Below are 24,152 nucleotides of genomic sequence, written 5' to 3' on the forward strand. Positions count from 1 at the left end.
GAAACTGGAGCCAATTATACAGAGTGAAGTAAGCCAGAAAGAAAGACACCAATACAGTATACTAACACATATATATGGAATTTAGAAAGATGGCAATGATGACCCTGTATGCAAGACAGCAAAAAAGACACAGATGTGTATAATGGACTTTTGGACTCAGAGGGAGAGGGAGAGGGTGGGATGATTTGTCATCGTTTTAAGGCAACATTGTAGTAATGATAATAGAGACCATAGAGAGCAGGGCATGAGTTGCCTAAGCAGCATAGAAAGCCTTTTATTATGGGGATAGACAAGGAGGAACACAGGTAGAACTATAAGGAATCCTGTGGGCTGGCCATAACTAAGTTTCCCGCTTATATGGCATTAGCCAAATACAGATCTGAACTTTTTGGAGTTTGTAGCAATGTCTTGGTGGCATTGTGGAGTATATTAGAAATATGCTGAGTTCAAGGTGGTAGGTCTGAAAGTCATGTTGTTTGAGGATATGATCTGATAAGTTAGCAAAGTAAACATAAAGGTTAGTGGTATTGTATGTAAGGAGGGGTAGGAATAGTTGTAGTGTCAGAGACACAAGATAGAAAGTTGTGGTGGAAAGCTGGAGGAGAGTAGCAGGAGGAGACACTGGGGAGTGAATGCTTCTCTTCCCAGGGTGGCACTGGAGTTGACCGACCTAAGACAGCTGCCTCCATAATGTCCACTAAGTTTCAGAATGGCCCAGACAGTATTAACCTCTATCAGATTTCTCTTTAAGCTTGAGAGTATAGAGGGTCTATGTTTTGGGAAGGAATATATGAGGATCATGGGCTTAGCAGACAGGAGAGAATAGAATAGAACAGAATAGAAATCCTTAGTATCAAAGAAAAGCAGAAATGTCCTATGTCCAGTATGTGTTTTAGGAGAGGCAGTCTATAAGCTCTGCTGTGGTGGGGCTTTTAGCATCTGGGGTGAAGTTGTCTTGGGCACAGAGGGTAAAGATATCTTCAACCTCAAGGAAGGTCTTGGATTGGGGCGATGTCACCTCCAGCAGTGAGCTTACAAGCCAGGCCAGTGTTGTCTGGGATGTAGAAGTTGGGGTATCCTTTCCAAGTGCATAGCCACTTGAAAAGTGTGTCTTAGCATTTTAACAAATTTGGTTGAAACAATGATTGGCTTGGGCTTCTGGGTTATAAATCACTGAAAGTACCCAAACCAATAGCAATAAGACCCTGTCCACACAGTAGTGTGAAACTGAACTTGAGTGGTTTGCTACTCCTGTCTAAAAGCCATGTCCATGTCCCAGGACTGGGACCTGGTCAACTACCCCAAGCACAGAGTAGCCCTTAGCTATTTACTATTGTGTTTCACTTGTTACTTGTTAGGAGTGGTCAGCTAATGATGGCCCAATTTTTCTTTCCTTCCTATATCTATGTCCCTTGCAAAGTGACTTTCTACATTTCCTCCTGTAAAGAGGTATAGTCTATTTCCCCAGAGCTTGAATGTAGGCTGGCCTCATGACCAGCTTTGGCCAACAGAATGCATTGGAAGTGATGGTATGCTAGTTCTGAGCCCAGCCTCAATAAACTTCGCACATGTCTATCCTCTCTTGGAATCCTGCCACCACCGTGAGAACAAATCCAGCCTAGTCGGCCAAAGGATAACAGACCAAATGAAACAGGAAGTTAACCAAGTAAAAGCCACCTTAAAGCAGCCAGACCCTAGTCAACGTTGCTTAAGTGAGTCCAGCCAAGACCAACCAGGCTTAGTCTAATTAGCAGAATAACCAGACTAATTCAAAGAGCAATGAGCTAAATAAATGATTGTTATTTCAAGTCATTAAATTTTGGGAGAGTTTGTTACACAGCAATAAAGAACTGATACACTATGTTAATTTTGTTTCGCTTGTTCAACAATAAGCTTCCTTAGGGCAGGCCTGTTTCTTTGTTACCTCCATCCCAACTTCTAGCTCTGGGGATGAGCACATGGTTAGCATACCATAAATACTTGTTCATTAGTCAGACTCTCTCCGATAACTTTATGGATGACTTGGAGCATCTTGTTTTCCTCTCTGGGCTTACTTCTCTCTTGTTCACACCTCTATCTGATCTTTCCAAAGGATTGGGTGATGAGTAAAGATATATTTCCCTATTGGGACTTTTCCTGAGCATCTCTTGGTGGTTCCTTCACAGAATACTCTCAATCTGCTTTAGAAAAAGAAAAGAAAGAAAGAGGGACTTCCCTGCTGGTTCAGTGGCTAAGACTCCACGCTCCCAATGCAGGGGGCCTGGACTTGATCCCTGGTCAGGGAACTAGACCCCACATGCTGCAACTGAAGTTCCACAACTAAAAAAGATCCTACATCCTGCAACAAAGATTGAAGATTCCACATGCTGCAACTGAGACTTGGCACAGACAAGTAAATAAATGAATACATTTTTTAAAAAGTAAATGCAAACTTGTGAAACAGAGCATTCTTGGGTTTATCACTTTTTGCAAATGTTTTTACCCTGTATGTGAAATTATTTATCTACTTCCCTCTTTTCCTAGCACTTCCCTTGCAAGGGGAGCATCAGATGTGTCAGGATATGGCTATGAGGTGAGTGGCAGTGAGGAGGAGAGCAAGAGAGCAAGAAGATAGACAGCTTGCAGTGTTCACTTATTTAAGACATGGGGGATACGCACAAGTGTCCTGAATGTGTAAACATTCTGCACAGTAGTCTGATTCTTGAGATATGCTTGGGGAGGACACCTAGCTTCTAAGTCCCCAAGAGCACAACAAACCTGGAAGGAAGCCCAGACTGTGGACTGTTAGACCTGGTGAGCTGGGAGGCTTTCCCATCCAACCTCCTCCCCACCATCACCTCTGTTGCGTCCACCTATGTAAAGGGATAGTTTTGCATTTTGGCTGAAGTCATCGAAGAATTGCCTTTCCCTTCTATCTCATTCTGATGAAATAAACTTAGGAATCACTGCAGATGAGGTTGGACTTGGAGGATCATCCCAAGGAGTCTGTGGTCCACCCCTACCGCTAGAAACTTCTCTCCCTCAATGCAATATCCTCTCTCCTCCTATACCTCTCCCAGTCTGCACAGTGAAATTGCCTCTCCTGAACATTTTAATAGTTGACTCACAGGACCAGATGAGGAAAATCATGAGTGTGTCTGCACGCAACCCTTTAGTCTTGCCTGGGAACCTGAGAGTTGTGAAGCTGATGTTCATGAAACTACTGAAAGCCCCAGGACTGGAGGAAGAAGTGGCAACTCAGTGGCAGCATGAGAAAGGGCCAATTGTTGCTGAGCTGGTTTCTCTCTGAGGATCCTAGAAATGGAAGAAAGGGGAGGACACAGAGGCTGAGGGCTGGAGCTGGGAGGGGCCTCAGGTGAAGCTGGGGCCTGGCCAGTGACAGTTGCTGCCTGTTCTCTTCTTGAACATCTTTTCAGATGGGTAACACACCTTCCCCTATTATCCACCACAATTCTAGATGCCCTCTGTTCTTTGCTCAATATCTATCCCTGCCTCATTAAAAAAAAATTAAGATAATTCTTTCTAGTTTAGACACTGGGAAAGAAGCTTAAAATAGAAAACCAAGGACATGGTAAGGATTACAGGGTGTAGTGGGAGAGGTGTAGGAGGAGAGAGGACATTGCATTGAGGGAGAGAAGTTTCTAGCGGTAGGGGTGGACCACAGACTCCTTGGGATGATCCTCCAAGTCCAACCTCATCTGCAGTGATTCCTAAGTTTATTTCATCAGAATGAGATAGAAGGGAAAGGCAATTCTTCGATGATTTCAGCCAAAATGCCAAACTATCCCTTGACAAATCTGGATTCATTTCTTTGGGGATTCTTGTTTAATGAAATGAGGAATTTACAACAAGTTTGAGGGTGAGACAAAGTCCTATGAGATAAATCCATTTCCCCATTAACTTCCATGATAGACTTGATGTTGTCTATCAAGTACTTTGCCCATTTTTAAATTGAGTTGTTCATTTCCTTGTTGTTAAGGTGTGAGAGTTATTTATTCTGGACACTATATCCCTATCAGATATATAATTTGCAGATATTTCTCCCTATTCTATGGGACATCTTTTAACTTTCTTGATATGTCCTTCAAAGCCCCAATTTTCCTTCATTCTGATGAAGTACAACTTAGCTATTTTTACTTTTGTTGTTGGACCATAAAGAACGCTGAGCACTGAAGAACTGATGCTTTTCAACTGTGGTGTTGGAGAAGACTCTTGAGAGTCCCTTGGACTGTAAGGAAATCAAACCAGTCAATCCTAAAGGAAAACACCCTTGAATATTCATTGGAAGGACTGATGCTGAAGTTGAAGCTCCAATACTTTGGCCACCTGATGCAAAGAACTGACTCATTGGAAAAGGCATTGATGTTGGGAAAGACTGAAGGCAGAAGGAAAAGGGGACAACAGAGAATGAAATGGTTGGATGGCATCACTGACTCGATGGACATGAGTTTGAGCAAGCTCTGGGAGCTGGTGATGGACAGGGAAGCCTGGTGTGCTGCAATCAAAGAGTTGGATGTGACTGAGTGACTGAACTGACTGACCTTTGTTGTTGGGCTTTTGGTGTCATATTTAAGAAACTCTTGCCTAATCTAAGGTTTTTATTTTTAATCTTTATCTTTGTTTAACATTTTATGGTCTGGAACCTGTTTTCACATGTTAGTTACCTCACTTATAAAATGATGTGTAAAAGTTTAAGACACTTAAACCTTTGAAATCACATAAAAGATAAATAATCATACATAAATAGCAATGCTTGCCTGGTCCTAAAATTTATGCTATATAAATAAGGTGACTATGGAATTTTTTGTCTAACCGGAACATATTTAAGGATAAAGGTAGGTGATAATTATTATGAGTAACAGGTGTGAACTGAGATTGTTTTAGGCAGACTGGGGCATGTTCTGCCTACATATAAGTCATGGAGACCCGAGTCCCAATGTTGAATCCACCATTAATTTGCTAAGCCCTTACCCATACAATGGGGGATGAAGTAGATAATTTCAAAGGTTTCCTTTCATCTCTACCATTCTAGAACTCCATGACAGGTACTGTTAAGTCAAGAACTATAGATGAGTATTGTGCTGTTACTGATCTAAGACTTTGTTTAATTCTTTGATGGTTGATATCCTTGATAGCTGGGCTTCCCTGGTGGCTCAGAGGTTAAAGCGTCTGCCTGGAATGCAGGAGACCCGGGTTCGATCCCTGAGTCGGGAAGATCCCCTGGAGAAGGAAATGGCAACCCACTCCAGTACTCCTGCTTGATAGAGACTGTTAGGGTGGCCAAAAGCACATTAAGGCAGAAGCAAGTCTTGTTAAAACAATTGCTTCTTCCTATAGTCACGAACGGAGAAGGCAATGGCACCCCACTCCAGTACTCTTGCCTGGAAAATCCCATGGACAGAGGAGCCTGGTGGGCTACAGTCCATGGGGTGGCTAGGAGTCGGACACGACTGAGCAACTTCACTTTCACTTTTCACTTGCATGCATTGGAGAAGTAAATAGCAACCCACCCCAGTGTTCTTGCCTGGAGAATCCCAGGGACGGGGGAGCCTGGTGGGCTGCTGTCTATGGGGTCACACAGAGTCGGACACGACTGAAGTGACTTAGCAGCATAGGTCAGGAAAGGCAAGTGGGTCCTGTTCACTGGCTTTACCTACAAAAAATTATCCCCAAAACACTTACTTCCTGCGTGTATCCTGTAAATGTTGGTGTCCTTCGAAGTTCTTTCTTTGGCCTTTGACCCTTCTTATGCTATGTGTTATCCTTGGATACTCCATTATTGGAAATTCAATTACTGCCTGATTATTGATGAATTCTAAACCTCATATCTCTCTCCTGAGCTCCAGATCTATATATCCAGTTTCCCACGAGATGGCCACACGTTCCAGACTATAAAATGACCTACTCCTGGCATGTGCATGGCCAGGGCCAGAGGATACATGGAGGTCCCCATCCCTTCCTCCTTTCTTCCCGCTCCCTTCTGTGGTGAGGGGTTTCTCATGTTCACACATGTGTTCATCTCAGCCTGAATTTTCACTCTTGAGCCTCACTCCTCCCAAGTAGTCCCATTTCTGGCTACTCCTTGGGCTTGGGGGCGTTGTATGATGGTGAGGTTCACCATCAGGAAGACAGGCTTAGGGAAGAGGCTTGTCTACAGGCTGAAAGTGGGCTTGGAACCATTTGGGAGACAGTTAGGGAATCCTAGGAAGGCAAAATGGAGCAGGTCTGGAAGGAGGGGTGTGAGCTCTGAGCAGGCTGTCACTTGAACACCACAGGAAAGGAAAATCAGAGCAGAAAGTACCTATAGCGTGGGTCACGGGCAAGGCTGCCAGTGTCCCAAATCTAAGGATTTTAACTGCTCCCACAGTACCTTAAATGCAACATTAGCAGACCAGAATTTATCATCTTACTGTTTATCTATAAGATCTTCATCCTCTTCTATTCAGTATCTGAGCAAACAGCACCATCAAACAATCTTCAGTCTTAGCCATAAACCTAGGCATTGATTCTACTTCTCCCAAACATTGTTATAAACTGTCTTCTCCTTATCAGCCTGACTTACTAATGCCTTAGTGTGAATTATTGCCATTTCTCATCTGATCTCACTCCCACCAGTTTTGTTTCTCTTAAGTCCATTCTCCATAACATAAGTCTGACCAGGACATTTCTTTGCTTAAAATTCTGCATTTGTTTCCCATTGCCCTTGGCATAAATCCAAGCTCTTGATGGCATGGAAGGCTCTCTTGGATCTGGCTCCTGCCTAACTTTCTGGATCTATCTATCATCACCTCCTCCCTTTATATTTATGCTCCTTCCAAGCTGAACTCCCTGTGTTTCCCTGAGTGGGCTGTGCTAACGCACATTTCCTTGGCCTTCTATGCAACTCTCCCTTCACTGAAATGATCTTTCTCCAAGTTTCACTAATTAATCCCTGTTCATCCTTTGTACATCAGCTCAGATGTCATATCTAGGAAACCCTGTGCTCCCCTGTCTGTATCTGCTTCTCCCACTTCCTTGTTTTATGTGCTTTCCTGGTGCTCTGTGCTTTTGTATCATGCTCATCTGTAGTTCTTTGCTTTTTCTTCTAGAATGTAAGCACCTTGAAAGCAGTGCTTTATTCCTATCCCAGTACCTAGCACAGTGTGGGACACTTAGTAGGCAGCTCCTCTACAAATGTTTCCTGAACCAATCAAAGAACTATGGAATGAGAATTTTCTTTATATTTTAAAATTTATTTTAATTTTCTTTTTGGTTGTGCTGGGTCCTCACGGCTGTGAGTGGGCTTTCTCTGGTAGTGGCAAGTGGGGGCTGCTCACTAGTGGCAGTGCCTGGGCCTCTCATTGCGGGGGGCTTCTCTTGTTGTGGAGCATGAGGCTCTATAGTGTGGGCTCAGTAGTTGCGGTGCATGGGCTTAGTTGTCCCACAGCATGTGGAATCTTCCCAGACCTGGAATCGTTCGAGCCCTTATCTCCTGAATTGGCAGGCTGATTCTTAACCACTGGACCACGAGGAAAGTCTCTGTACTTAAAACAAACCAACTGTTTCTCTATGCTATTAGTAAGCAATTTTATATGCTATCAATTGCTATAAGGTAGAGGAGTTCTGAAATCAATTTCTAGTATGGTTTTTGCCGATGAAAATCCTCAAATGGGTATAACCATAAAAAGTGCCTCTGTTGTAATCAGCCTGGATTCCTCCTCTTCCAAACTCTATGTAACTTTTTCTGGATGGCAAAATGTTGTCCTGGGATGGTAATGCCTACTGCCAGTCTCAGGCTGCCAAGCACATTCGTGTACTGTTGTTTTTTTTTAATATAGATTTTTCATTTCTCTTGAATAGGAGTGAGAGCACCAGGTGTGCAGTTAAATATGTTTCCAATTAAGTTTTCAAAAATTATCATTAGTGACACATGGATCTTAATATATTTGATGAATTTCTAGTGTTATTATTGATGCCCATACTGTCCTACTTTTGACCAATGGGAGCCTCTTCAAGTTGGCATCTATTTTAATAAAAATGTAGTAGTTTTTGATAGCTTCTTTGCTATCTTGTACAACAGTATGTTTCAGGCACATAGTGTGTATTTATCCCAATCAGTGTTCAGTTTTAACACACTGAGTCAGTCTGTATATATGGTGGTTGTAGCAAGGACAAGGAGTTTGGAAGGACTTTATAGCATGACTCCCTGGCGTCCCTAACTCTATAAGATGCTGATCTTTAATCTGAATTTTTTGTGCAATGAGTAAACATCCCCAATTCTGCTGAGAAAACATATCATTTGTGTAAAACTGTGTGAAACAACGATTCTCCATTCTAATTCTGAATGTATTTGCCATTCTCTGTAGATCAAAGGAGAAACTCAACAATTCTTAAGAGCTTTAAGAAACTTAAAAATCTGGGTGATTGATCTTTCCATGAGGTCAAAGTTCCAAAACAATGCAGCAGAATTCTCTAAGCAGAGCAATTCATTTAGTTGAATTAAGGCAGTTGTTGATCTTTTCCAAAGTTTAGTGGCTGACCAGCTCAGACTTCAGATCTGACTAGAGACTCCCAGTTTGAGTTCCAGGGAAAGTCTATATAGAGGATCTCTGGATAATCCTTTCATTCATTCAATACACATTTATTTTAGAACCTACTATTTGGCAGGCACTGTGAGATCAACCCTGGGATTTCTTTGGAAGGAATGATGCTAAAGCTGAAGCTCCAGTACTTTGGACACCTCATGCGAAGAGTTGACTCACTGGAAAAGACTTTGATGCTGGGAGGGATTGGGGGCAGGAGGAGAAGGGGACGACAGAGGATGAGATGGCTGGATGGCATCACTGACTCGATGGACGTGAGTCTGAGTGAACTCCCGGAGTTGGTGATGGACAGGGAGGCCTGGCCTGCTGCGATTCATGGGGTCCCAAAGAGTCGGACACAACTGAGCGACTGAACTGAACTGAACTGAACCGTGCAAGGTGATCGGAGAAGGCAATGGCACCCCACTCCAGTACTCTTGCCTGGAAATTCCATGGACGGAGGAGCCTGGTAGACTGCAGTCCATGGGGTCGGGCAGAGTCGGACACAACTGAAGCGACTTAGCAACAGCAGTGCAAGGTGATGGGGATGCAAGAGTAGGCGTAATATCCAACTGACCTCTGGGGTTACAGCAGTGTTTGCTACAGAGAACAAGATGAAATGTTGATTCTCCTGTGCGTTTAAAAAATAATTTGGAGTGGATTATACTGAAGCGACGTAGCACACATGCACAGAACCATAACCAAAAGGAGGCACAAGAGAATTAACAACCTTTTGTGTGTGTGTGTGGAATATCAATCATGGTCAGCAAATCTCATTAATTTCACAGTAACTGTTAGCTATTATTTCCAGAGAGGCACAGCTCCTTTGTAAAATGATAATAATTAAAAAGAAAAGGTAGAGCAAAGATTCAACTCTGAGTCTGATACACCAGGGGTTCCCAAACCTTAGTTTGCTAAGAATTGACTGAAAGAAACCTTTAAAATAACAGATGCCATGGACTCTCCAGACCTACTAAAACGGAATCTTTAGTGTCGGAGGAAGGAAAGGGACAGTTCTTGAAAACAGAAAAAATTTTAAAGTTCTTCGACTTATTTTGCAGAGCCAAATTTGGAACCCCTGCCCTCCTCTATGCTGCCTGCTCAAGCAGTCGTTCCTAAATCAGGTGTCAGGCTTCAAGATGACCTTGGCAACTATAAACTTCCTCATTACATTCAGTCTTGATCCTAAACGGCCGCTTTTTTCAAAATCAGGTCGATCTAAAATGCCACAGGAAGGAGAGTGGCACTTTCCCATGTACTGAGTACTAGGGGTGGGAGTGGGGAAAGGTATTCAAGCACAGTTTGGCTGACACTAAGCCCCAAACGAGCTGAAGCTGATAAACTTTGAAGATCAACCACGAAGACCACGAAGGAAATTTTTTTCCTTTAATCCATCACGGGGGTCTACTAATTGCATCCCACAGCTGCAACTGATCGAGGATAGGGGCCATGAGAACAGAGGCAGCCTCCTAGCCAAAGTCTTCCGCTCTGGTTCGGCGATTAGCATAAGAGGAACTGGAAGGAAAGTCGGAGCTTTCCATCAATACTACGAGAGGGAAGAGAGCTCCCCAGCAACCAAGCCTGGGACGCAGGCAGGACTCCAACTCGAACCCAGACTCCAGCCGGTATAGGTAGCCGGGGCACAGGGAACTAGGCCTAGCAGGCGCGGTTCTGGAAGGCCACACAGCTGGTCCTAGTAGTTATTGTTTCTAAACTCTCAAATTTCCCGGGCGCCCCCCCACCGGGTTCCGAAGCGTCGCGCCGGAAGTGACCTCATGACGGTGGCGTGGAGACGCAGGGCGCTTCCGGCGGCGGCCGTGGCTGTGGGGGTGGGTGTGAAGAAGACCCTTAGTTTCAGGGTGTTGCGGTGCTTCGAGGCAGGCTTGGTGTGGTGAACCGAGGAGGCGTAGGCTTGGAGGCGTAGAGGTAGGCGCGAGGGTGGGGGGCGGGGGGTGCGGGTGGCTGGTGGGCGCTCATGGGAGGGGTCTTCCGGGGTTGCCGGAGAGTTTGGTTTTAGGCTTCGTGGTTCCAGGCCTTGCAGACTTCTAGAGCGGAGGGTTCGAGATAGGGGCCGCTTCGGGTGCGCGGGGGCCCATTACTAGGACTTGCCTCCGGGGCATGGTTTGAGGTGGAGGTCGAGGGAACGGGACTCTCAGCAGTCGAGGAATTGTGGGAGGTGTGAGGCATTAGCGGCCTAGGCTCTTAGTTTAGCTTTGTTAATGGCTCCTGCAGCCCACCCCCTCATTGCTCCCTGCCCAGTTTCCTTTTGCACAGTGGAGAACGGTGGCAGGGAAGAACGCGAGTACTACATCCATGACAGATATCTGGGGGACGGAGATGAACTGGAGTCTGAGAGGAGAGGGTGGCTGAGAAATTAGTGATACCTGGCAGGGGGCAGCTTCTGCTATTCCTGGAGACTTAATTCCCCTTGATTCTTTACTGTTGTTAGTGAAAGTCTTAGTTTCTTATTATCGGTACTCTTTGTGTGATATTGGTTGAATTGATCAGTAATTGACTTGTTGAATGGTTCAAGTGTTTTGGTGTGGGGGAGGCATAGTCCTCACCTGCTTGGCCAGTTGGTTGTCAACAAACCTCCCAATTTCAGAGGTGGAAGGAGTCCAAACAGCCCTCTCCTGGCGTAACAGATGAGGATCTCGAGACCCAGATTGGTTTTGGTTCTCTTTCCTATGGGGTGGAGGAGCCTGGTGGGCTACAGTCCACCGGGTCGCAAAGAGTCGGACACGACTGAGCGACTTAGCTTTCCTAGCCACAGACTAAACGGATTTCAGTTTGCACTCTGTCAAATAAAGGTCTTAATCCCATCAAAACTTAAGTGACTGCCTCTGAGCAGGTCACTATTTCAGCTGGAAACCTGATGGAGTCTAGTCTTTTATTTATGAATGGAAGATTAAATGTACTGAGCACAGAATTCCTATTTTTTGGTTTCTCTGTATGAAATGGAAATGGTTACAAAAAACATAATTCTTTGAGTGCTAAGAATCTTTTGTTGAAGCCTTCTTGAGGACTGTGGGACTAATAGAGTGTCTCTAACTTTTTTGACCTGTGACCCACAGTTAATGTATTTTGCATTCTGACTCTTTGTGACCCCTGCATGCATAGAGTGTGTACACAGGAAACAAAAATTTGCCTTCTATGTGTGTGGTACCCTCTGACATTCTCTATTTCATTGAAAGAAAAAAAAAAAAAAGTTGATTGTCACTCACTAAACTGATTCTGACCTGTAATGGGTCTGACTGCTAAGGAACTGTAGTTTGAAAAACGCTGGACTAGAAAATGTTTAATTAAGATTCTTGCGAGTCCAGGATTCGTAAGTAATGCAAGGTGGAAAATACAGTATTTTTCTGTTATCAACTACAGGAGCAGGGTTATTAGAATTCTTCAATCAGAACAACAGGACATGACATCCATATTAGTATCCCAAAGGAGTACAGTATCTGTAATGATAATGTGTCCGAATTTTGGCAAGGCATTTGAGTCTTTTCTGGTGACCTGGTGGGTGAGATGGGGTGGGAGATTTGCCCTATTGTGGTTAAATTAGGTGACGGCATGGCTTTGGGCATCTGTGTCTGTAGGAATTTGTTTTATGGATACAATTACAGCTGGGAATTTGGTGATCAGTGTTGAGGATCTGTCACTTTTTTATATGCAGTGTGTATTTGAAGCCTTATCTGAAGAGTGTTCTTATCAAATTTGTTGCCTAATGAAGTGAAGAGAGAAAGTATCATCTGGTTAATCTCATTTGCCCAGTGTAGTTTACTGAAATGGAAGGGTCATCATAAATTTAAGTAATTTAAACATTTAATTGAAAATGGTTTAATATGTAATTTCTGTAAGGTTGTAAATATTGACTTTGAGAAATAAATACAAAGTTTTCTAAATCTAATAGTAATTTGATGCTTTAAAAGTATATAGATAATCTTTTTTATATATAAAAGCCCTCGAAGATATGGCTGTGTATAAATGGTGTATTACATTACCTGATTTTCAGATGTTAAGCCAGTCTTGTGTTCCTAGAATGGATTCTGTTGAATCTTGGTGTATCCTACTTTCTATATATCGCTGAATTCAATTTGCTGATATTAAACATTTTTATGAGGAATACTGGTCTGAGGTTTCCTTTTCCTGTGATGTCTTTGGACTGGACTCATTATCAAGAGTAAAATTACCTTCATAATGTGAGTTGGAAAACGTTATTCTGCTGTCTTCTGAAAGAATTTATGTAGAATTGGTAATTCTTTCTTTCTTTACGTTTGATAGAGTTTACCAGCAAAGTCCTCTGCGCCTGGGCTTTTTCATGTGAGAAGATTTTAAAATTACTCATTCAATTTCTTTACTTGGTGTAGGTCTGTCTGGATTTTTTTTTTTTACTTTTTGAGTCAGTTTTGGTAACTTTATCTTTCTGGGAATTTCTTATTTTCTTTTTTCTTTTTGAACTTGTATGCACCCCACAGAACTGTATCCTGAAACAGGAGTCAGCAAAGTTTTTCTGTAAAGGGCTTGCTGGTAGGCTTTGTGGGCCATGTGGTCTCCGTGAGTACTACTCAGTTCTCTCATTGACGTGCAGAAACAGCCACAGACAGTAAGCAGAGAGCTGTACTAGGTTCTGTTCCAATTCTGCTTTGTTCGCAGTGGGCCAGATTTGGTACATGGGTGTAGTTTTCTGGCTCCTGTTTTAAAGTAATAAACTTTATGGTTGAAAGTCTTTATTTGCTATCTAGGCAGATCAGCTTCATGATAGAGTAGGGTAGAAGTTGATTCCGTTGCTTCCATGTCTTTGTGTACTCCTAAGGATGTGTGTATTCCACTTTGAAGATTGAGACTTCATTTCCAAGATGTTGTAGAGGTAATTTAGGCATTTTTGTAGCTTTTCAGGTGAGACGGAAGGTGACCCTCATAGTATAATTTTCTAGGGCCATAGCTTGAATCCCCTATTTGGCCAGTATTCCTTCTGTGAAAAGGAGGTGTTTGTAGGACTTCCCTGGTGGCCCAGTGGTTAAGACTCTGTTCTTCCACTGCAGGGGGAATGAGTTTGATCCCTGGTCAGGGAACAGAAATCCTGCAAGCTGCTCCCCTGCCAAAAAAGGGAGACATTTGAAGTAAAATTTGGTATATGGTAAAAATTATATAGATTATCTCATTTAATCTTCACAGTGGTTCTGTGAGATCGTTTAATTGGTATACAGTTGACTCTTGAACAATTAGGGGCCAGGGCCTCCAGCCGTCTGCAAAGTTGAAAATCTGAGAATAACCTATAGCCGGCCCTCCGTATACATGGTTCTTCTGTATCTGTGGTTCTGCGTCTCACATTCAGGCAACTGCCCATCGTGTAGTACTGTTGTATTTGGTGAAGGAAATAGGTGTTTTAAGTGGACCTGCACCATTCAAGCCCATGTTGTTCGAGGGTCAACTCTACTTCCCATTTTATAATTGAGACAGTTGAGACTCAGATTAGGATAATTTGCTGATAATTCTGGCCTTTAATGTCTGACTTCAGAAGCCCGTGCCTTTTTCACTATGCTGCCTTTTGTGGAAGATAGGGACTTAGTACTAGGATTGTACTAGTAGATGTTTTCTTTCAAGATCTCTGTCATTTCCAAGCTTTTGATTCTGTAGACACATTTCTACATAGATACCTAGTTTTTCAGAAATCCATAACTAACCACTTATCCATAATTGTTGATTTAATTGTCCTTAGCCACTCCAGTACTCTTGCCTGGAAAATCCCATGGACGGAGGAGCCTGGTGGGCTGCAGTCTGTGGGGTCGCTACTAATCGGACATGACTGAGCGACTTCACTTTCACTTTTCACTTGCATGCATTGGAAAAGGAAATGGCAACCCACTCCAGTGTTCTTGCCTGGAGAATCCCAGGGACGGCGGAGCCTGGTGGGCTACCGTTTATGGGGTCGCACAGAGTCAGACATGACTGAAGTGACTTAGCAGCAGCAGCAGATCAAAGATTGGATGTGAATGCTGAAGAGTTCTGTCAGATGTGGATGAGATGGAAGTTTGTAGCTCTGTAATCAGCGATTTGCTTTTGAATCGTTTCTGACAGCTACTTTAATTGCATGATGAGTGGAAGACCATTTCGGTCTACCTGACTTTGTTATCTAAAGGCTTCTTACAAGAGAAATGATTCGGTAGCTTCTCATAGTGCGACATTTGGTAGTCTGGAAATCCTAATAGCATTTGAGCAGAATCATCCTGTGTCTAGTGTGCTCAGTTGCTCAGTCGTGTCCAACTCATTGCGACCCGTGGACTGTCGCCTGCCAGGCTCCTCTCTCCATGGAATTTTCCAGGCAAGAATACTGGACTGGGTTGCTGTTTCCTCATCCAGGGGATCTTCCTAACCCAGGGATTGAACCTGTGTCTACTGCTTTGTAATGTGTCCAGCATAAATGGGTACATTTGTCCACTACAAAGGTATATACAAAACTGTTTAATTCTCTATTCATAATGGCCCCCAAACTGGAAATAGTCCATCTATCAGGACTACGATGGATAAACACATTGAGGCATAGTTATGTAATGGAATACTATATAGCCACAGGAAAGAATGAACTGCTGCTACGTGCAACAGGGGTGACTCTCCCAGGTGTAGCGTTGAGCAGAAGAAGGCCACACGTTGAGAGAGCTTTTATGATTCCATTTATATGAAGTTCAAAAACAGGTAAATGACTCTTTTGTGATAGATATCAGAATAATGGCTACCTTTGTGGGAACACAGTGGAACCTTCTGGGTGTTCAAAATACTGTGTCTTGATTTGGGTCTGTTCTCCCTTAGTGTGTTCATCTGATTAGAAATCCATATGTTGGCACTCTACTTGTTTTAAATTTACTGTTTTCAGTTAATAAAGAAATTTTCTTTAAAACTATTAAAAGTCCTACTTATTAGTTATTATTGACATAATATAAACTTGTATGTGTAGTATCAGTGTCTTAAAGATATATGTTGAATGGAGAAGTAGAAGTAGAAGTCTTTTCCCATCTGATTGGTTTACGGCCAGTTACAGCTTTTCGTTTTGCATCAATCTAAAGTAATCATCAAAGTAGGATTATGATGGAGTATAAATGATAGGAAAGGAACTTCATATTTTGTGGCATTAAGTAGACACAGGTCAATCAGGAAAGGGAAAATAAGCATAAAATCATGGCTGTTTTGTGCCTTTTTCCATCATCAGTGTCGTGGAAATTGTGTTGCATTGGAAATTCACTTGATTTCTTAAATTCCTTGAGATAAATTGATAATTGTTGCAACTCAGTGATGAGTATGTGGGGTTCATTATGCTGTTCTGTCTACCTTTGTATATGTTTGAAATACTCTGTAGTTAAAAAAAAAAATTATGGATGAGCCTGCTAATGCATTGTTTCTTTTATTGTCCGTTCTGTCAGCATAGTTTTGTGATACTTGCTCAGTTAAGTAATAGAGAACTACTGGAGTTTGTCTTTAGGTTTTTGTGTTTCTAATGAGACACTCTTCTTTTTTTTTTTTTTTAACTGAAGGAGTGCTTTTTATGCTCCTTTAAATATATTTCTACTGTTTTTCTTTTTTTAGACTTATGTTTCATGTAGATATATTTCTGAAATTAATATTTGAAAACTGTTTAAAATGTTATTCTATTTCTTTTCTATTTTTTGTGGAACAGCTAAGCCAGTGTTTCATTTTATGCTTAATATTGTTTGTTATTGTTGTTTAGTTGCTAAGTTGTGTCTGACTGTTTGCAACTCCATGGACTGTATCCTCTCAGCCTCCTCTGTCCATGGGATTTCCCAGGCAAGAATACTCGAGTGAGTTGCCATTTCCTTCTCCAGGGGATCTTACTGACATAGGGGTCAACCTCGGGTCTGGTACACTGGCAGGCAGATTCTTTACCGCTAAGCACTAGGGAAGCCCCTATGTCACCTGCTGTTTGCTGACTTCCCTTTGTGTGTAGAGCAGTGTTAGGTTTCATATCTTACATAGAATTTCACATAGAATATGCTTAGGGATATTGTGTTTTTGGAACCATTTCCAAGGAGAGCTAAGGCATTTAGATATAAATATTTAGATAACTCTAGATTTTGAGTGATTAACTTCTGTTAGGTTTATTATGTCTCCTTTGATTGAATTACTATTTACTGAGTTCCTCTTCCATTCTAGAGGCAATCTTATTGTCTGAACAAAACAGACAAGGTCCCTTGCCCTCGTGGAGCTTACATTCTGTTGGGGTGACACATACAATATAAATAAGATAATTCATATGGTGAGTCATTTTGAAATTATAACAGAAAGTGCTGGAGAGTGATAGGGAGTTTAGCCACATTAAATTGGGTAGCCAGGGAAGGCCTCTTTAGTGTGGTGACATTTTCGAAGGTAACTGAAAGACAGAACTAGCCATTCATATAACTGAGGAAAGAGTGTTCTGAAAATACCTGGTGCAGAATTTTGGAGGGAACGAGCTTGATGTATTTGAGGAACAATGATAAGGTCAGTTTGTCTGGAGAACAGGGAAAAGGAGCGGTGAGAGAGGAAGTTGTCTGTAGAGGTTAGTAGAAATGGGATTGTGTAGGGCTTGCAGTCTGTGGAAAGGAGGTTAAGCAGAATCATGACAACTGATTTACATTTTAAAATTTACTCTGGCTGCAGTGTAGAGAAAGAATTAGAGGGGTGGAAGTCGAGGCAGAGATACAACGGGACTGCTGCAATTAAGAGATGGTAGTGACTTAGAGTAGGTAAGTGGCAGTGGAGGTGGAGAGAGATGGACTTGTCTTTGAAGTAGTGACGATAGGGCTTATTGATGAATTGAGTGTATGGGATGAAGGACAAGAAAGGAATCAAGAAGACTCCTGACTTTTTTTCCCCTTTGTCTAAGCAGTATAGTGTATGTTGATGCCATTTATTGAGATGGGAAAAGCTTGAGGCTCAGTCGCTAAGTTGTGTCCAACTTTTTGTGACCCCCAAGGACTGTCAGCCGGCCAGGCTCCTCTGTCCATGGGATTTTTCCAGGCAAGAATACTGGAGTGGGTAACCATTTCCTCCTCCAAGGGCTCTTCCCAAGCCAGGGATCTAACCCACATGTTCTGCCTTGGCAGGTGGATTCTTTACTTCTGAGCCACCTGAAAAGCCGTGAGAGAAGCTTGGGAAGGAACAAATTGGGGGATGTTGAGTGTTAGGCTAAAGAAATTAAGAATTCTGTTTTGGACATTTATGAGATGCCTAATAGAAATCTTTGCGGGCATTGTCCAGTGTGTGAGTTTTCATCTTTATGTTTTATAGAAAACCTTTCTGGGAAATTAATCTCTTCTTATTGAAGGAATGACTAAATATTCTGTGTCATACTATACTGGTTATGTTGGCTGCATGTAGTTTTCCTCCTTTTTTAAAAAAATTAAGATACAGCTTGCATACAATAATAATGCACAGATGTTAAATGCCCAATTCAGTAAATTTTGCTAGATGTGTACATCCTTGTAACTACTGCATCAGTAAAAACAAAGAACATTTTCTTTACTCCACGAGTCTCTCTGCCTCTTTCTAGTCAATTTTCCGCCCTATAGGTGGACGACTTCGGACTTTTCTCACTATAGTTACTCTTGTAGAAATTCTTATAAATATGCTCATATAAATGTATCTTTGTCACTTTCAGTTTTTGAGTATGATCGACCTTGTATTAGTAGCATAAGTAGTTTGTTCTTTTTTATTGTTAAGTGGTGTTCTGTGGTATAATTAATACCATGATTTGTTTCCTCTCTCCTCCTTTCCAGTTTTTGACTGTTATAAAGGTACTTTGTACCCTTGTGTACAAGTCTTTTTGTTAATATATGTTTTTATTTCTCCTGGGTAAACCTAGACAGGAAATTTTGGGTCACGGACATATATTTAATATTATAAGGGACTGCCAACCTCCCTTCCAGAGTGCTTGCACCGTTTCACACTGTCAGCAGTTAAGAGTTGCTGCAGTGCTTTGCATTACCACAGACATTTGGTGCTCTCACTCTTGATCTGTAGTGGTGGGTATAATGTCTGTGGTGGTCTTTTCCCAGTCTAATACTTTTTAAAATTGTGGTAAAGCATACATTTTATCATTTGTATGATAAAGTATACATTTTATCATTTACATACAAATGATAAAATGTATCATTTTAACAGTTTTTAAGTGTACAGTTCAGTGGCATTTAGTGCACTCACATTGTCATGCAGTCATTACCACCATGAACTTTTTTATCATATCAAACTGAAACTTTGTACCTTTGAAATAGTAACACTTCATTTCTGTGCTCTCCCAGGCCCTGGAAACCTTTCTGCCCCTGTGAGGTTGACTATTCTAGAGACCTCATATAAGTGGAATCATATAAGATATGTCCTTCTGTGTCTTACTTCATTTTCACTTAATGTCTTCAAGGTTCATCTATGTTGTAACATATATCAAAACCTTCCTTTTTAAAGAGTGAATGATACTCCATTTTTATGGAATGTTTATGCATTCATCCATCTTGGACATTCGGGTGTCTCATTATGTTTCAATTCACATTTCCCTGATAATTAATGATGTTGAACAGCTTTTCATATGTTTATTGACTATTCATATAGCTTCTTTTGCCTGCTTTAAGACACTGATGTTTTCTTTCTATTTATTTGTAAATATTCCTTATATATTCTGGATCCTATCTATTGGGAATATTTTCTCCTTAACTGTGGCTTTCCTTTTCTTTTTTTCTTTTCTTGTTTTGGTGTGGCTGTAATAGAGGGCAGAAACATCTTTTTGCCATCATAAATCTGGGAGTTTTCTTGAAATTCTTGATCTTTGGAGGTAGCCTTCATTGGGATGATGTTGAAATGGGGCTAGATTATATGGAATACCTCCCTAAATTTTTTTTTTTTACAGTACCTTTGTTTTAAATGTATGATTATCTTAACCCATCCAGAGCATGATTCGGTTTGAAAAAAAATTGAAAATGATTTGTTTTGGAGAAAAGATAGTTTTCTACTATGGTGTATTGTAATCAAATCTAGGTGGTTTTACATTTTGACTGACTGAGGGTTTATCTTGAGAAAATTATTCAAGATAAGCACTGAATGAAATTGATCATTGCTGCATTAACTATAATTGTGAAAAACTGAATTATCTAAATGTCCACTGAGGAGAAAACTGCCATGTGAATGCAGTGGAATAGCACATACACATGGAGAATATGCTGTTTTACTAAGAAGCTGCCTTTATGCTCTAAGTGTGTAAATATCCACTATAATCTCTCTGTTGTAAATTCCCCATCTGTAAAATGGGTTAGTAAAGTAATCGTCTCATAGGGTTGTCATGAAGATTGAAGGCCCCTAAAGAAGGCCCTTAAAGTTTTAACTCAGTCCTGAGACATAGTAAATGAGCAATAAATACTAGCTGCTGCTATTGTTACACAATATGATGGTATGTGTGTAAAGGTTGTGGGATTACATGTGTTCCATTCACCTTTTATTTTATTAAGGGTGATTTCCCCCCACCCCTTTCTGTTACCTATTACTATATTAAATCATTACCAAATTCAGGCCATCACCTGTATCAGTCTTGGTCTTGAATCTCAACTTTTTCCCTTCTCCATTGCTTCTACCTATTCCAGCTTACCACTGTCTCTTAAATAGACTGCTCTAGTTGCCTCCCAGCGTCTTTTTTTTTGACACGTCTTCCAATTTGTATTCTTTAATGATGATTTTTGATGAGCAGGACTTTTAAATTTTGATGAAATCTAATTCATCAGATTTTTTTCTTTTATGATTAGTACTACGTATTTCAGTTTTGTCTAAGAAATCTTTCTCTACTATAGGGTCACTTAGATGTTCTGTTTTTTTTTTTCCCCTCAGTAGCTTTAGTTTTAACTTTTATATTATAATGAAAGTGAAGTCACTCAGTCATGTCTGACTCTGTGACCCTGTGGACTGTAGCCCAGCAGGCTCCTCCGTCCATGGGATTCTCTGGGCAAGAGTACTGGAGTGGGTTGCCATTTCCTTCTCCAACTTTTATATTTAGATAGTTTATTTTGAATTAATTTTTTGTATCTGGTATGGGATAGGACTAGACAGATATTTTTTCTCGTATATATCCAGTTGGTCTAGCACCATTTATTGAAAAATACTTTTTGGTTTTTCCATTGATTTATGTTGATACCTTGTGATCAGAAGTCAGTTAACCATGTGTGTGTAGGTCTGTTTCTAAACTCTGTTCGGTTCGTCTGGTTATCTCCTCACACCAGTACCACATTGATTTCTATAGTTTTACAGTAAAACTTGAAATAAGATAGTGTAAAACAACTGCCTTTGTTTTTCTTTTATATGATTGTTTTGGCTGTTCTAAGTATTTTGCATTTCCATATAGATTTTGGGACCAGTTTTCCAGTTTCTCCAAAAAGGCCAACTGGGATCTTTATTTATATTTGATCTGCAGACCAACTTGAGGAGACTTGACAACATTAAGCTCTTCAGTCTGTGAATGTGTACATCTCTCCATTTATTTAGATCTTCTCTTCCTGTTTCTCAGCGATCTTTTGTAGTTTTTATCATAGAGGTCCAGCACATTTTTCATTAGATATGTTCCTAAGTTTTTGTGTTTTTTAGCGCTATTTTAAATAGTATTTTGAAGTTTTATTTTCAGTTGTTTGTTGCTGTTATATAAAATACAGTTGTTTATTTTATATTGAGCATGTATCCTGTGATCTTGCTAAAGTCATGATCAGTTGCTTCAGTTGTGTCCGACTCTTTGTGACCCCGTGGACTGTAGCCCGCCAGGCTGATCTGTCCATGGGATTCTCCAGGCAAGAATACTGGAGTGGGTTGCCATATCCCCCACCAGGGAGGGGGATCTTCCCAACCCAGGGATCGAACCCGTGTCTCTTACGTCTCCTGCACTGGCAGGCAGTTCTTTACCACTAGCGCGACCTGGGAAGCCCTGCTAAAGTTTCATACTAGTAGGGTTTTTTGGGAGGGGGTACATTCCCTAGGGTTCTCTACATGCACAGTCAACAATAAAGTTTACAAATCAAAACAACTTTACATCTTCATTTCCAGTAGTTATGCTTTTTATTTCTTTTTCTTACTGCAGTAGCTAATACCTATAATATAATGTTGAATAAGAAGTAGAGCTGGTGAGAGTTGATATTCTTGCCTTGTCCCAGTCTTCAGGGGAAAGAATTCATTGTTTCACCATTAATATGATGTTATCTATAATTGTTTTATAGATGCTGCTGCTCCTTTTTTATATCATGGATGATGTTGAATTTTGTCAGCTTATCTTTCTGCATTTGTTGATGTGATCGTACATAATTTCCCATTTGCTTTGTTAATGTGGTAGAAGACACTGATTTTTTTTTTTTTACCTTTTTGTTTGAGATAGCTGTAGATCCATGTGTACTTATAAGAAATAATACAGAGAGATTCCATATATCCTGCCTGGTTTTCCCTATTGGTAACATCTTTCAAAACAATAGTACAGTGTCACTACCAGGATATTGACATCATATGGTCAAGAGGCAGAATGTTTCCCTAACCACAGGGATCCCTCATGTTGCTCATTTATAGCCCTCCCTGTTCTCCTTGTGTCTCTGGCCCTTCTCTCACTCCTGGGAACCACTCTTCTCTTCTCCGTTTCTATAGCTGTCATTTCAAGAATATTACACAAATGGAATCATAAAGAATGTAATCTTTGGAGGTTGGCTTTTTTCACTTTTTCTCTATACTACGGTTTGTGTTTAACCTTTGACACGTGGAAAGTCATCTAGCCTGTTCCAGTTTGAGTCTATTAGAAGTAAACCTGATATAAACATTCAAGTACAGGTTTTTTTGTGAGTTAAGTCTTCCATTCTCTGAGATAAATCACCAGTCGCACAACTGCTAGGTCATGTGAGTTGCGTGTTTAGGTTTTCTTTTTTTTAATAGCCTCCATTTTGGCTGTTTATTTATTTTTTGGCTGCACTGGGTCTTTGTTGCTGCATGCAGGCTTTCTGTGGTTGCACTGTGCTGGCTTAGGAGTTGTGGAGATGAGCTTAATTGCCCCACAGCATGTGGAATCCTCCTGGACCAGGCATCAAACTTGTGTCCCCTGCATTGGCAGGTAGATTCTTAACCGCTGGACCACCAGAGATGTCTGCATGTTTAGGCTTTTTTTTTTTAATAAAAAATGGCTGCAGCATTTAGTAGTTCCATCAGCTGTGTATGAATATATGAGTGTGTATGAATGTATGAGTTATTCAATTTTTCCACATCCTTATTTGTACTTGGTGTTGTCAGTGTTTTTTATTTTAGCTGTTCTAGTGGGCATGTAGTGTATCATTATGGTTTTAGCTTGCATTTCCCTAGTGGTTAATATAGTGATGTTGAACATCTTTTCATGTACTTATTTGCCATCTGTTTAGTTCTTTGTTGAAATGTCTTTTGTGTCTTTTGCCCACTATGGATTGTATTTTTTTTTTTCCCATCACTGAGTTTTGAGAGTTCTATTTGTGTATTCTAGATACTGGTCATTAGTCTTTGTCATACATATGATTTGTAAATATTTTTTTCCAGTCTGTAACTTTTTTAAAAAAGACAGATCCTTTTGCAGAATGAAAGTTTTTCATTTTCAAGAAGTCTGATCAGTTTCTCCTTAATAGGTCATACTTTTGGTGTCCAGTTGAAGAAGTCATTGCTTCACCCTAGATCCTGAAGGCTTCTCTTATGTTTTTCCTAAAAGTTTTATAGTTTGACATTTTAGGTTTAAGTCTATGACCCATTTTGATTAAATGTGTATATAAATTATGAAACTTAGATCAGGGTTGATTTTCTACTGATGAATATCCATTACCATTTATTTGTCTTAACAACCGAAGCAAGGTATATGGTATTTGTATTCTTTCATTGGAAATACAAAGCCTGATAAGATTATTAAACTCAGTATCTAGATTATTTTATTTTTAAAAATACTTGTTTTGCTGCTTGATTCATTACAGAAGATTGTATTAATTCTCTTCTATTGACTTTAAAAATTTATTCTTGAATATTTTATATACTTGTTTTATATTCTATATTATGTTTTGACATAATCATATTACCTAAATGGAAAATTATAGCAATATATTATTATTAGTGAGTTGTACCCTCAGTGATAATATATATTGTTTAGGCATGAATTAACTCTTTTAATGTTTTTGTCTTACTCTTTTATCTGATGTTTTTGCTGCAGCCCTTTCATTCCTTCTATTTATATAATTTGTTCAACTTAGAAAAAATTTATTTACAGTTGATTTATAGTGTGTTGATTTTTGCTGTACAGCAAAGTGATTCAGTCATATATACATTCTTTTTCATTATCTCTTCTATTATGGTTTATCACAGGATATTGAATATAGTTCCTTGTGCTGTACAGTAGGACCTTGTTGTTTATCTCTGCTATATATAATAGTTTGCATCTGCTAATCCTAAATTCCCAGTTCTTTCCTGCCCCACCTGCTCTCCTCCTTGGCAACTACAAGTCTGTTCTCTGTGTCTGTGAGTTTATTTCTGTTTCATAGATCTGTTCATTTGTAGCATATTTTAGATTCCACATTCAAGTGATATCACATGGTATTTGTC

The 24,152-nt window shown here is 40.5% G+C and overlaps 1 protein-coding gene and 1 non-coding gene across 2 annotated transcripts in view; both read left to right on the forward strand.

Moving 5' to 3' along the window:
• Positions 1–5,142: 5,142 nt before the first annotated feature.
• On the forward strand, positions 5,143–5,215 carry TRNAS-GGA (transfer RNA serine (anticodon GGA)). Its single transcript has one exon. It is a non-coding gene; the product is annotated as a tRNA-Ser (tRNA).
• Positions 5,216–10,360: 5,145 nt separating this feature from the next.
• The window catches only part of EDC3 (enhancer of mRNA decapping 3), a 53,136-nt gene continuing 39,344 nt past the window's right edge, over positions 10,361–24,152 (forward strand). The window contains exon 1 of the mRNA XM_052659567.1: positions 10,361–10,487. The gene's annotated coding sequence lies outside the window, so the exon portion shown is untranslated. The remainder of the gene's footprint in view (positions 10,488–24,152) is intronic.

The sequence above is a fragment of the Budorcas taxicolor genome, chromosome 21 (genome assembly GCF_023091745.1).
Source record: "Budorcas taxicolor isolate Tak-1 chromosome 21, Takin1.1, whole genome shotgun sequence".
NCBI classification, from domain to species: Eukaryota; Metazoa; Chordata; class Mammalia; order Artiodactyla; family Bovidae; genus Budorcas; species Budorcas taxicolor.